A 10,702-nucleotide genomic window follows, 5' to 3' on the forward strand; every position below is an offset into this window, starting at 1 on the left:
AAGATGTCCAAAAGGGGGTGTTTCAAATGGAGCCCAATTGGAGTCCAAACCAATGGCCCAAACTAGTTGTTTTAAGGCCCAAATCTGCCCCAAAGGGTCTTGGCCGCCCTCACCTAATTTTAATGACTTTTCTTACTCTTTAGCAACCACCCTACCTAATTGTAATGACTTTGTATGCCTTAGCAACCACCCTACCTAATTTTAAGGACTTTTATGACTTAGTACTCCTATAAATAGGGAGTTCTTCTCATTCATAAGATACAACATTTATTGATTAAGTATATCATACTTTGAGAGTTCTTTTGAACCTTTGTTACTTGTGCTTTGAGATTTATCTTTCAACCTTTACTAGTTCTTAGTTCAAGGTAGTAAGATTACTTCTCTTTTATGATATCTTTGATTCCTTTGTGGTATTCTTAGAAGGCGATTAATACTAGTTATTAATTGTTGTCTCAAGTTACTCGTAAAGTGGTCAAGATCCGAATCTATTGTTTTGATTTGCTTTTTAAGTAAAGGCGTTTGATTTCTTCCATAAATCAAGACGTTGTTACTTTGATCTTGTCAAGGCTATAGAACTTACGTTCTTGGAAGTTCTTGGAATTCTTTCCTTGAATTCGTCCCATATCCTTTATTTTCATCTCTTTAATTCTAGTTGTTCAATTCCTTGTTGTTATTGTTTCCGCATTTACTTCTCAAATTCTTACTCTAATTTGGATTCCCGACCTAGTTGTTATCATAGTCTCTCCAAATAAGGGTCGGGTCAAAAACCTGTCTAATCAGTCTTTATCTGAAAACTCTGTACGTTTCCAGTCAAAGAGGGGCAGCTGTAGACATGTAATTTTTGACCCTCCCCAAGATCTTTTATATATTAGCATAAAATATTTAATTTAGGCAGAATATAGATATTTTAAGTAATTTTGACTCTTTTACTCTATTTTATTGCAAGAAAACAAAATCACAAAAATAGGTTCATTTATGTTTTGTAGTCATTTTTAATTAAAAAAAAAATCTTAAAAATATATACAACAATAGTATTGTATTTTTATTTTAATATGATATTTTGAAAATACCAAAAATAGATTTGTTTAATGGTTAGTTTTATTGTAATAATTATTTAAATAGTAGGAATAATTAACAAATGGGCGCGTATTTTTAATCTCATTCGCGGCAAAAGAATAGAGCTTGGGCTCGAGCAACCCATCTTTAGGCCTAATTTTGGACCTAGCCCACAATTGCCAAGCCCATAATTCCTAGGCCCATACCCCTTAACCTAAAACCCTACCACTAACCTAGACCTATATATATTAAACAAAGCCTAAAACTAAAGGGGGGATCAGCACAAATAGAGAGGGAGGAGAACGACAAAAAGAAACAGCAAAAGCTGCGCATAAAGGAAAAAGAAAGCTAAGAAAAGCTGCGCGCAGAACGACCCACCCCTCGAATCGTATCCTTCACATCCCCCCACCCAAACGACTACTGAACTTCAGCCCTCACCTTAACCAACACCTTCCTCAACAAAAAATCAAAAAAAAGAGTGTCGAAGACCCCCTATCGAATCCTAAGCAGCGACACCCACGAGCAGCTACTGTTGTTGTTGCATGTTGTCGCAGTTCCGGCGAGCTAGAGGCCTAGACGTAATTCTGTTTCCGGTCAGAGGTCCGTCGAGGTCCGGTGCGTCGAGGTTCGTCCATGGTTCATCGCATTTTTGAGTTCAGCGCTACCTCGCCATTAATATTCTGATTCACTTTTGAGGTTTGGTTCCTCAATTTCTCGTACTCTGTTGTGCTTAATAGTGTACTTCCGTCAACTTTGTCATTCTCTGTTGCATGAAATGTTTGGATTTATTTGTTTGAATTAGCCTCAGTATGAATATGCAATTGCATGGTCGTTTTCTCCCTGATGCAATCTTTAGATCTTAAGTGTTGAAAATTTCGCATATCTGTCTGAGAAAATATTTTTTTTTTAAATATATATGATTTGGTTTCGTCTCTCTTGGGTGTTAGTTGAAAAAAAAAATAATTAGTAGTAATATGTTCGAAAAATATAGTTTGTTGATAGTATAAGATATGGGTTTGATGTGTTGAAATTATGTCGTAACAGAGGAACTAGAGCTTGTTTTAAAGGCAGAGGTCTTGGCATAAGGAAGTTTCAATTGACATTCTTTTGGTTTTCCCAAATAGTGGAGTTGTAAATACGCAGTCCATACATAGCGTACATCTTAATACACTAGATATATGCATGAGTGTGGAGCATTGAGAATACTTTCATTTTGACAAGAATAAAAAAAGTTAAAGCTGTCATTTTGTCATTGGTGAAAATACCATGTTGGAGTTAAAGGAAATCAATTGTCCTGTTAGGTTCGCAAGTTTCCTTCATAATAGATACTTTTGTACGTTGGCTTAGTGCCCATTTTCGTTTGCATTGAACCTTGTGGCTTTCAAGCGCTTAACCAAGTTTGACAGTAATATCTTTTGTAGTGCAGAGTATCGACCTTTTCGTTTATTTCATCTTATGTTACTTATTTGTATCGCTTATAATACATAGTTATATCCCATTCTCTGTAAATGCCTATGGCATCAGGCGGAGAAGTAACAAGTTGAATTGTCATATGACTGAGCTCCCAAATGAAACGAAGTTGTACATAAGTATGAAACAAGTTTTATTTACTTTAGTTAATTTTATGTCCATTTGCTTAATTATCATAGCTATGGGTACGGTTCCCGTGACGTAGTTGTGATGCTTGAATTCTAAAACTTGGGTGTGCATTTATGTGACCCGAATCCAAACATCGACGAAGTCGAAATGTGTTGACAACCGCGGGTGCATTGATTGCGACGTGGTTCGAAATGCGTTTTCACGACATCGTAATTCTTATAAAATAAATAATGATAGAAAAGAGGTTCACAAATCGAGACGAGCCTCACCGAACAAAAATAAATAAATGTGGGGCCCTCAATAAATGATTATTAAAATGATTAGAATTTGGGAGGGCCATTTAGCGAACTTCACGGCCTTCCCCAAAATAATATTACGTCAGAATTTTTAGGCACGGTTTTAATTAAATTACCTTCTTAAACTCGGGTGCGCATTGATGCGACCCAAATCCAAATCTCGACGAAGTCGAAATGTGTTGACAATCACGGGTGCATTGATTGCGACGTGGTCCGAGACACTTTTTCACAATGTTGCAATTCTTATTAAAAAAAAAATAATAATAATAAAAGCGGCTTAAAATTAAAAAGCACATAAGCTAGAACGTGTATTAAAATCAGATAAAATCAAATACAACAGTTAAGCGACCGTGCTATTACCACGGAGCTCGGGAATGCCTAACACCTTCTCCCGGGTTAACAGAATTCCTTACCCTGATTTCTGGTTCGCGGACTGTTAACAGAGTCATAAATTTCCTCGGTTCGGGATTCAACCGGTGACTTGGGACACCATTAATCTCCCAAGTGGCGACTCTAAATAATTAATAATTAAATCCCGTTCCGATTGTCCTTTAAATAGAAAAACTTCTTCATGCCCTTTGCGGGGTATAGGTAAAAAGAAGGTGTGACAAAGATGACAGAGGGATAGAAGATCAGGAAAAAGGTTCTTCACAGAAAAAGGGGATCGCGGGAGTTCGATTTTCTAGCCAGTAACACTTGCTGTAACATTGAGATGGTGGCATAGGGGGAAAGTTGAGTTTGGTCCTCCACTAAAATATGTAGGTGGGGTCATACTGATGGAAGCTGATTTTGATGAAAAAACTCGTATGAGTTGAGGGAGTGAGTCTATTTGAGAAGAAAGGTGTTTTATGGAGCAAATACTTACTGAGTCAAGGTTGGAAAGGCCACGTGACAATATTGCATTAGTTTAAGGAAGAATTTTAGAGCCCTCACGCGCTCTATTTTCATGAACCCACGTCAGGCACCAAAAAAAACTGAAAAGGGTCTAATGATTAGAATTGTAAATGTTTAAGGGGTAGTTCAAGGGGTTCCTATATATTATCCCTTTTAAATACCGTGTTGTCTCAGTCCATATAACCCTTGAGGAAGCTTCACTGAGTAGATGAGTAGTGTAGCAATCTTACTGATTTACTGAACATTATACTTCTACTTTCGATAGATCGTTTGAATATGGTCAAGAACATTTTCCCGTCCTACATCAAATTGTATATGGTTTGCCCAAAAGAGCCTATTTTTTCTTTTATTTCTAATTATTCGCTCGTATTATTGAGGAAATGAACACCAACCTAATAAATACATGACACAACAAAGGCTAGCTTGTACGCATTTTGTTGCGGAATATCGTGGGTTAATTAGCACACAATCACACACAAAGCAAATAGAGAAGAAAAATCAATACATGGATTTAACGAGGTTCGGCCAAGCCTAATCCTCGGGGCAAAAGCAGAGAGAGTTTTCCACTATGAATGAGAAGAAAAGCACAATACAATCTATAGAATCTCCAACTACAACCCCTATATATAGATCCAAAAAGGTCCCAAACATATATGAGAAAAGTTTCCCAATTTGACAAGGACTATAGGTTTTCCTTTCCCAAATCTATTAGGACAATGGATTTTCCTAAACCTATAGGTACTATGAGTTTCCTAAAAATACAAGGAAATAGTTCAAGCCACAAATAACAAATCTTCCCCTTGGCTTGAATTCTCTTCATCAACAGGAACAACGTCTCTCTACCTTGCCTTCAGCCCTCGCAAGGTCTCTATTGAGCACACACCAATCAAGTCTAGGCAATGCGTAAACTTGTTGGTCAGGACGGCCTTAGTCATCATATCAGCCGGATTATCATGCGTAGACACTTTCTCCACTTTAATAATCCCCTTTGATATAATGTCTCGAATAAATTGATGTCTGACTTCAATATGTTTCGTCCGCTCATGAAACATCTAATTCTTAGTAAGATGAATGGCACTTTGACTGTCACAAAAAACTTGTGTCTTCTTCTGAACTATTCCAAGATCACTTACCAAGCCTTGCAGCCAAATAGCCTCTTTAACTGCTTCCGTAATTGTCATATACTCAGTTTCTATGGTAGAAAAAGCAACGACAGACTGCAAAGTCTCCTTCCAACTGATGACACTACCAGAAAGAATAAAAACATAGCCTGTCAGAGATCTTCTCTTATCCAAGTCCCCTGCATAATCTGAATCGACATAGCCAACTAAGGATTCACTCAACTTGTCTTTGTAAAAAGTCAAGCCTACATCTGCAGTACCCTTCAAGTATCTCAAGATCCACTTTACCGCATGCCAATGTTCTTTACCAGGACACGCCATGTATCTACTCACAACACTAAAAACATGTGAAATGTCAAGGCGAGTGCAAACCATAGCATATATAATGCTGCCTACAGCACTCGAATATGGAACACTAGACATTTGTTCCATCTCCTCGTCTATTTTTGGTGACATGTCTGCAGACAACTTGAAATGGGAAGCAAAATGAATGGACACAGATTTAGCACCTATCATATTAAATCTCTTGAGGACCTTCTCAATATAGGACCGTTGGGACAACATCACCTTTCCAACCCTTCTATCTCGAGTAATCTCCATCCCCAATATCTTCTTTGCAGCACTTAAATCCTTCATCTCAAACTCCTCACCTAGTTGCTTCTTCAATCGGGTAATATGTGACATACTTTTAACAGTAATAAGCATGTCATCCATATATAACAATAAATATACACTAGAATCGTTTTCAAGTTTTTTGTAATACACACAATTATCATATTCACTTTGAGAAAATGCATTTTGAATCATGAATGTATCAAATCTTTTATACCACTGCCTAGGCAACTATTTCAGACCATATAAAGATTTCTTAAGCAAGCAAACATGATTTTTCTTATCCTGAGTAATGAATCCCTCGAGTTGACTTATATATATCTGCTCATCCAACTCACCATGCAAGAATGAAGTTTTCACATCTAACTGCTCTAGTTCTAAGTCATGAAGAGCCACCAAAGCTAGTAAGACCCTGATAGAGCTATGCTTTACCACTGGAGAGAACACTTCATTATGATCTATCCTCTCCCTCTGTGAAAAACCTTTAGCTACTAATCTTGCCTTGTACCTTGATGCTTCAACCCCTGGATTGCCCTCTTTTCTTTTGAAAATCCATTTGCAGCCTAGTACCTTCTGTCCCCTTTGGCAATGGAACAAGCTTCCATGTCTGATTCTTATGAAGAGACTCAATCTCTTCACTCATATCACCAATCCACTGATCTGCTTCTAGACTAGAAATAGCTTCTTTATAGCTATTAGGCTCAAGCACATCAATGGTCTCTGCAACAGACAAAGCGAACTCCACAAAATTAGCATATCCAAGAAAATTACCATCAGCTACGTTTGCAAACCTTTGTGGTGGATTTATCACTCTCTTCCCTCTGCCTGTTGCAATGATATAGGGTTGTTGCGTAGGTTCATCAACATTATTGTCTTGATCAATATTTTGCACCTCCTCTACTTCCTCTACTTTAGAACTACTGGGTTGAGCTAGTGGAGATTCAATTTCTAGCTCTATGTGGTCACTAACACCACGATCTGTTTCTGCTATTGCCTTCTCCCTCTAACTGTCCTGTGAGACAGATTCATTGAATGTTACATCCCTACTGATAATTAGCCCTGGAGTCTTTTGATCTGTGCACCACAACTTATAACCTTTCACTCCAATTGCATACCCTAGAAATATGCACTTCTTTGCCCTCGGCTCAAGTTTTCCATCCCTCACATGAGCATAAGCAGGACAACCAAATATCCTTAAATTTGAATAATCAACAGGCGAATCGGACCATACCTCAAAAGGAGTTTTGAACTTAATAGTTGTGGATGAAGATCTATTAACCAAATAACAAGTTGTATTGATTGCTTCAGCCCAAAAATCTTTGCTAACACATGAGTGTGAAAGCATGCTTCTTGCCCTATCACAAAGCGCTCTATTCATACGTTCTGCAACACCATTTTGTTGTGGTGTTCCGACACAAGTGCGGTGTCTCACTATGCCCTCCCTGCTGCAGAAATTATCGAACTCAGAATTGCAAAATTCCAACCCATTGTCAGTTCGAAGACGCTTAACTTTTCTTTCCGTCTGCCTCTCAACCATCGTCTTCCATTTAACAAATGTCGAAAATGCCTCATCTTTTGTTTTCAGAAAATACACCCACACCATCCTTGAGTAATCATCAATCAAAGTCATAAAATACCTGGCACCACTCTTGGAGGGAACTCTGTTTGGACCCCACAAGTCAGAGTGTATATAATCTAACTTGTCTCTGGTCTTGTGCTCGGCCTTCTTGATGAACTTTACCCTTGTCTGTTTACCAAATACACATGCTCACAAAAATTCAAAACTTGATTTTCAGCAAATTCTGCTTACTCAACAAAGACAATCCATTATCACTCATATGGCCAAGTTGCAAGTGCCACAATTGAGACTGATTCAGTTTACTTTTTCCAGAAGCTACAACAGCTTCCCCTTCAACTACACTGGCCTAAAGATGATACAATTTAGAATGTAGTTTACCCTTCATGAGTACCATGGAGCCTTTACACACTTTAAGTATTCCATTCTCGGGGTGAAATTTATACCTTTGATCATCCAAAGTCGAGAAATCAAATTTCTCTTTATCCGAGGAAAATGCCAACACTCAATGTTTCTGATAATTCCGTCGAACATTCTCAATTTGATGTTACCACCCCCTCTACTGGTAATAGATTATCATCTCCCATATAGACAGTCCCACTCATTTGTTTGTAAGTTGCAAACCAATTCCTGTGTGGACACATGTGGAAAGTAGCACCAGAATCAAGAACCTAAGAATTTTGCCCATGACTAGAACTCACAACACAAACTTCCCCTACATAATCACTATCATCAGAATTATTTCCAGTGTCAATAATATTTGTCGAATTATCTATTTTTTGCTTCCCTCGTTTCTCCTTCAGCTTAATCTCTCTTGTAGTGACCTTGCTCCCCGCACTCATAATAGTTTTGCTTCCTTGCTCTAGACTTTGATCTTGCGGTTGACTTTTTCCTATTAAAGTCCTTTTGTTGTGTTCTTCCTCTAATCACAAGACTCTCGCCCTCAATTCTGTTGTCTGGAAAGCTCTTTTTCATCTCTTTAGATTTTAGTGCATTACTAACATCTTCTAGTGAAATGCTATCTTTCTCATATAGCAGTGTATCGACAAAAGTATCATAAAACTGTGGTAAAGAACACAACACAATCAAGGCCTGATCCTCACTCTCAATTTTGATATCCACATTCTTCAGGTCCATTATAATTGAATTAAACTCATCAAGGTGAGTTTTAACAGGTGTACCTTCGTTCATACGGAGATTGTATAACCTCTTTTTCAGGTAGATGCAGTTTGTCATGATTTTTTAGAATACAGATCTTCCAGCTTCTTCCATGTCGTTGCTGCAAAAGTTTCTTCAGCAATTTCCCGAAGAACGCTATCTGTAACGCTCATGAAAATCGCACTCAAAGCCCTCTCCTTCAGGTCTTCCTTCTTTGTCTCTTTCATATCTTCAGGAAAATCCTCATCAATTGCTTTCCATAACCCTTGTAACACCAGGGACGATTTCATCCTAATCTTCCAAAGACTGAAACTAGAACCTCCATCAAATTTCTCTACTTTGTACTTTGTTGAAGATGGTGAAGACATCTTAACCCTAAATTATATGTAGAAATTCAAACCTTGCTCTGATACCAATTGTTGCGGAATATCGTGGGTTAACTAGCACACAATCACACACAAAGCAAATAGAGAAGACAAGTCAACACAAGGATTTAACGAGGTTCGGCCAAGCCTAATCCTCGGGGCAAAAGCAGAGAGAGTTTTCCACTATGAATGAGAAGAAAAACACAATACAATCTATAGAATCTCCAACTACAACCCCTATATATAGATCCCAAAAGGTCTCAAACATATATGAGAAAGGTTTCCCAATTTGACAATGACTATATGTTTTCCTTTCCCAAATCTATTTGGGACAACGAGTTTCCTAAACCTACAGAGACTATGAGTTTCCTAAAAATACAAGGAAATAATTCAAGCTACAAATAACACATTTCGATTAATTTATGGGATATCTGTCACCTCTCACCAGCACAAGATATCAGGTAATTGGAAGTAATCACCTAGTGTTTTTGTCTCCGCTGAAATTTGAACCTGAAAACCTCATGATTTTCACCTATTTTATTAACCACTGGACCACGCATACAATAATGTGCAGGTTTTGTTGAATGCTTAAAGAGAGACATCGAAATGAAGAAGTTTTGTGATGATCCATCTCAAGAGACCAACATCATAATTGTTACACATGGACTGAGCAGTCGTATTTTCCTAATGAAATGGTTCGAGTGGACTATTGAGCAGTTTGAGGATCTTAACAGGATGAGAACTTGTGAATTTCAAGTGCTGCAATTAGGGCAGGGAGGAGAACACAGCCTAGCATTTCATCACGATGATAAGAAACTTAAGGAATGGGGATTATCCCTTGACATGATCGATGATCAGAAACATAGAGCTTTTGCCCCTATTGTTAATTCTCTGGAACGTTGTGATTTATATCCTTACATGGATTGCTTTGCAGAAGATTCAGATGAAGTGAATGCTTCTATTATGTAATACTCTAGTCCTTTTAAGGTACTACTAGTATTAGTACCCGCGCAATACGCGGATACAAACCATGTCAAATTATGATTTGTGTTATTTAAATTATGTACAAATAACCTTAAAATTAAACCTTCTATATAAAAATTATAAATAATAATTATTATTAATTAAAAAGTAGGACATGGAACTATTTTTCAAATCTCATAGTGGATAATTTGTTTTCTTTTTATATATCCGTAATAACCCAACCCCTTGATTTTGACACTTGTATTATATTTTACGGTTAATATTAAAGAATACTAAATATGTAATATTGTGATTTGTGTTATTTGAACATATTAAATTATATTATTTTAGTAAAATTCTTATTATCACTTTATTTTTCATCTCAAATTTAAATAAGTCTTATCCTTCTACATTTTTAGACAGAATTATTTCTCTTTTTTGTTTCTTGCTCATAGCTTTTGCATTATTTATAGTACTTACTATTGTTATACTATAATATCATCTTTTATTAGCTTATAAATTAACTTAATGTCTTGCTTATTATCCCTTTAATAATTATTAATAAATATAAAAAAATTATTCTTGAAATTTAATATATTTTTACACTATTATTCTCTTATTCGGATCTCTTTTATGATTTAAATTATTTATTATATTTTGAGTGTTATTGAATAATTTAATTAATTAATTTTTTAATAAATTTAAAATATAAGTATCCTCGCACTATCTCTATTTTCCTCTTTATGCATTCTTTTCCCTATTAAGAAATTTTAATTCGCTTTTTACTTAGATATTGTGCCTATAATCAAAATAATATCATATTTTATTTTAAAATATAATTTGAGTTAGTCTAAAAATTAATACATAAGTTCTTTTATAATGTTTCAAATCTATTGAATTTTTTTATAAATATTTTTGTATTACGTGCATTTATTTTATTTTCTGTTGTAGTTTCAAGATACAAATTTGGCTTTTAATTTTCATTAGTGAAATTCCGTACATGAGATATTTATTTAGTATATTTAAATTTTTAATTTAGTCTCAAATTTTAATTTTTCTTTA

The 10,702-nt window shown here is 36.1% G+C and overlaps 1 long non-coding RNA gene across 1 annotated transcript; it reads left to right on the forward strand.

Moving 5' to 3' along the window:
* The first annotated feature begins 1,138 nt into the window (after positions 1-1,138).
* LOC107802818 (uncharacterized) lies at positions 1,139-9,646 on the forward strand. Its single transcript, XR_001651888.2, has 2 exons — positions 1,139-1,752; positions 9,252-9,646. It is a non-coding gene; the product is annotated as an uncharacterized LOC107802818 (long non-coding RNA).
* Positions 9,647-10,702: the final 1,056 nt, after the last annotated feature.

This window comes from Nicotiana tabacum, chromosome 7, assembly GCF_000715075.1.
Source record: "Nicotiana tabacum cultivar K326 chromosome 7, ASM71507v2, whole genome shotgun sequence".
NCBI lineage: Eukaryota > Viridiplantae > Streptophyta > Magnoliopsida > Solanales > Solanaceae > Nicotiana > Nicotiana tabacum.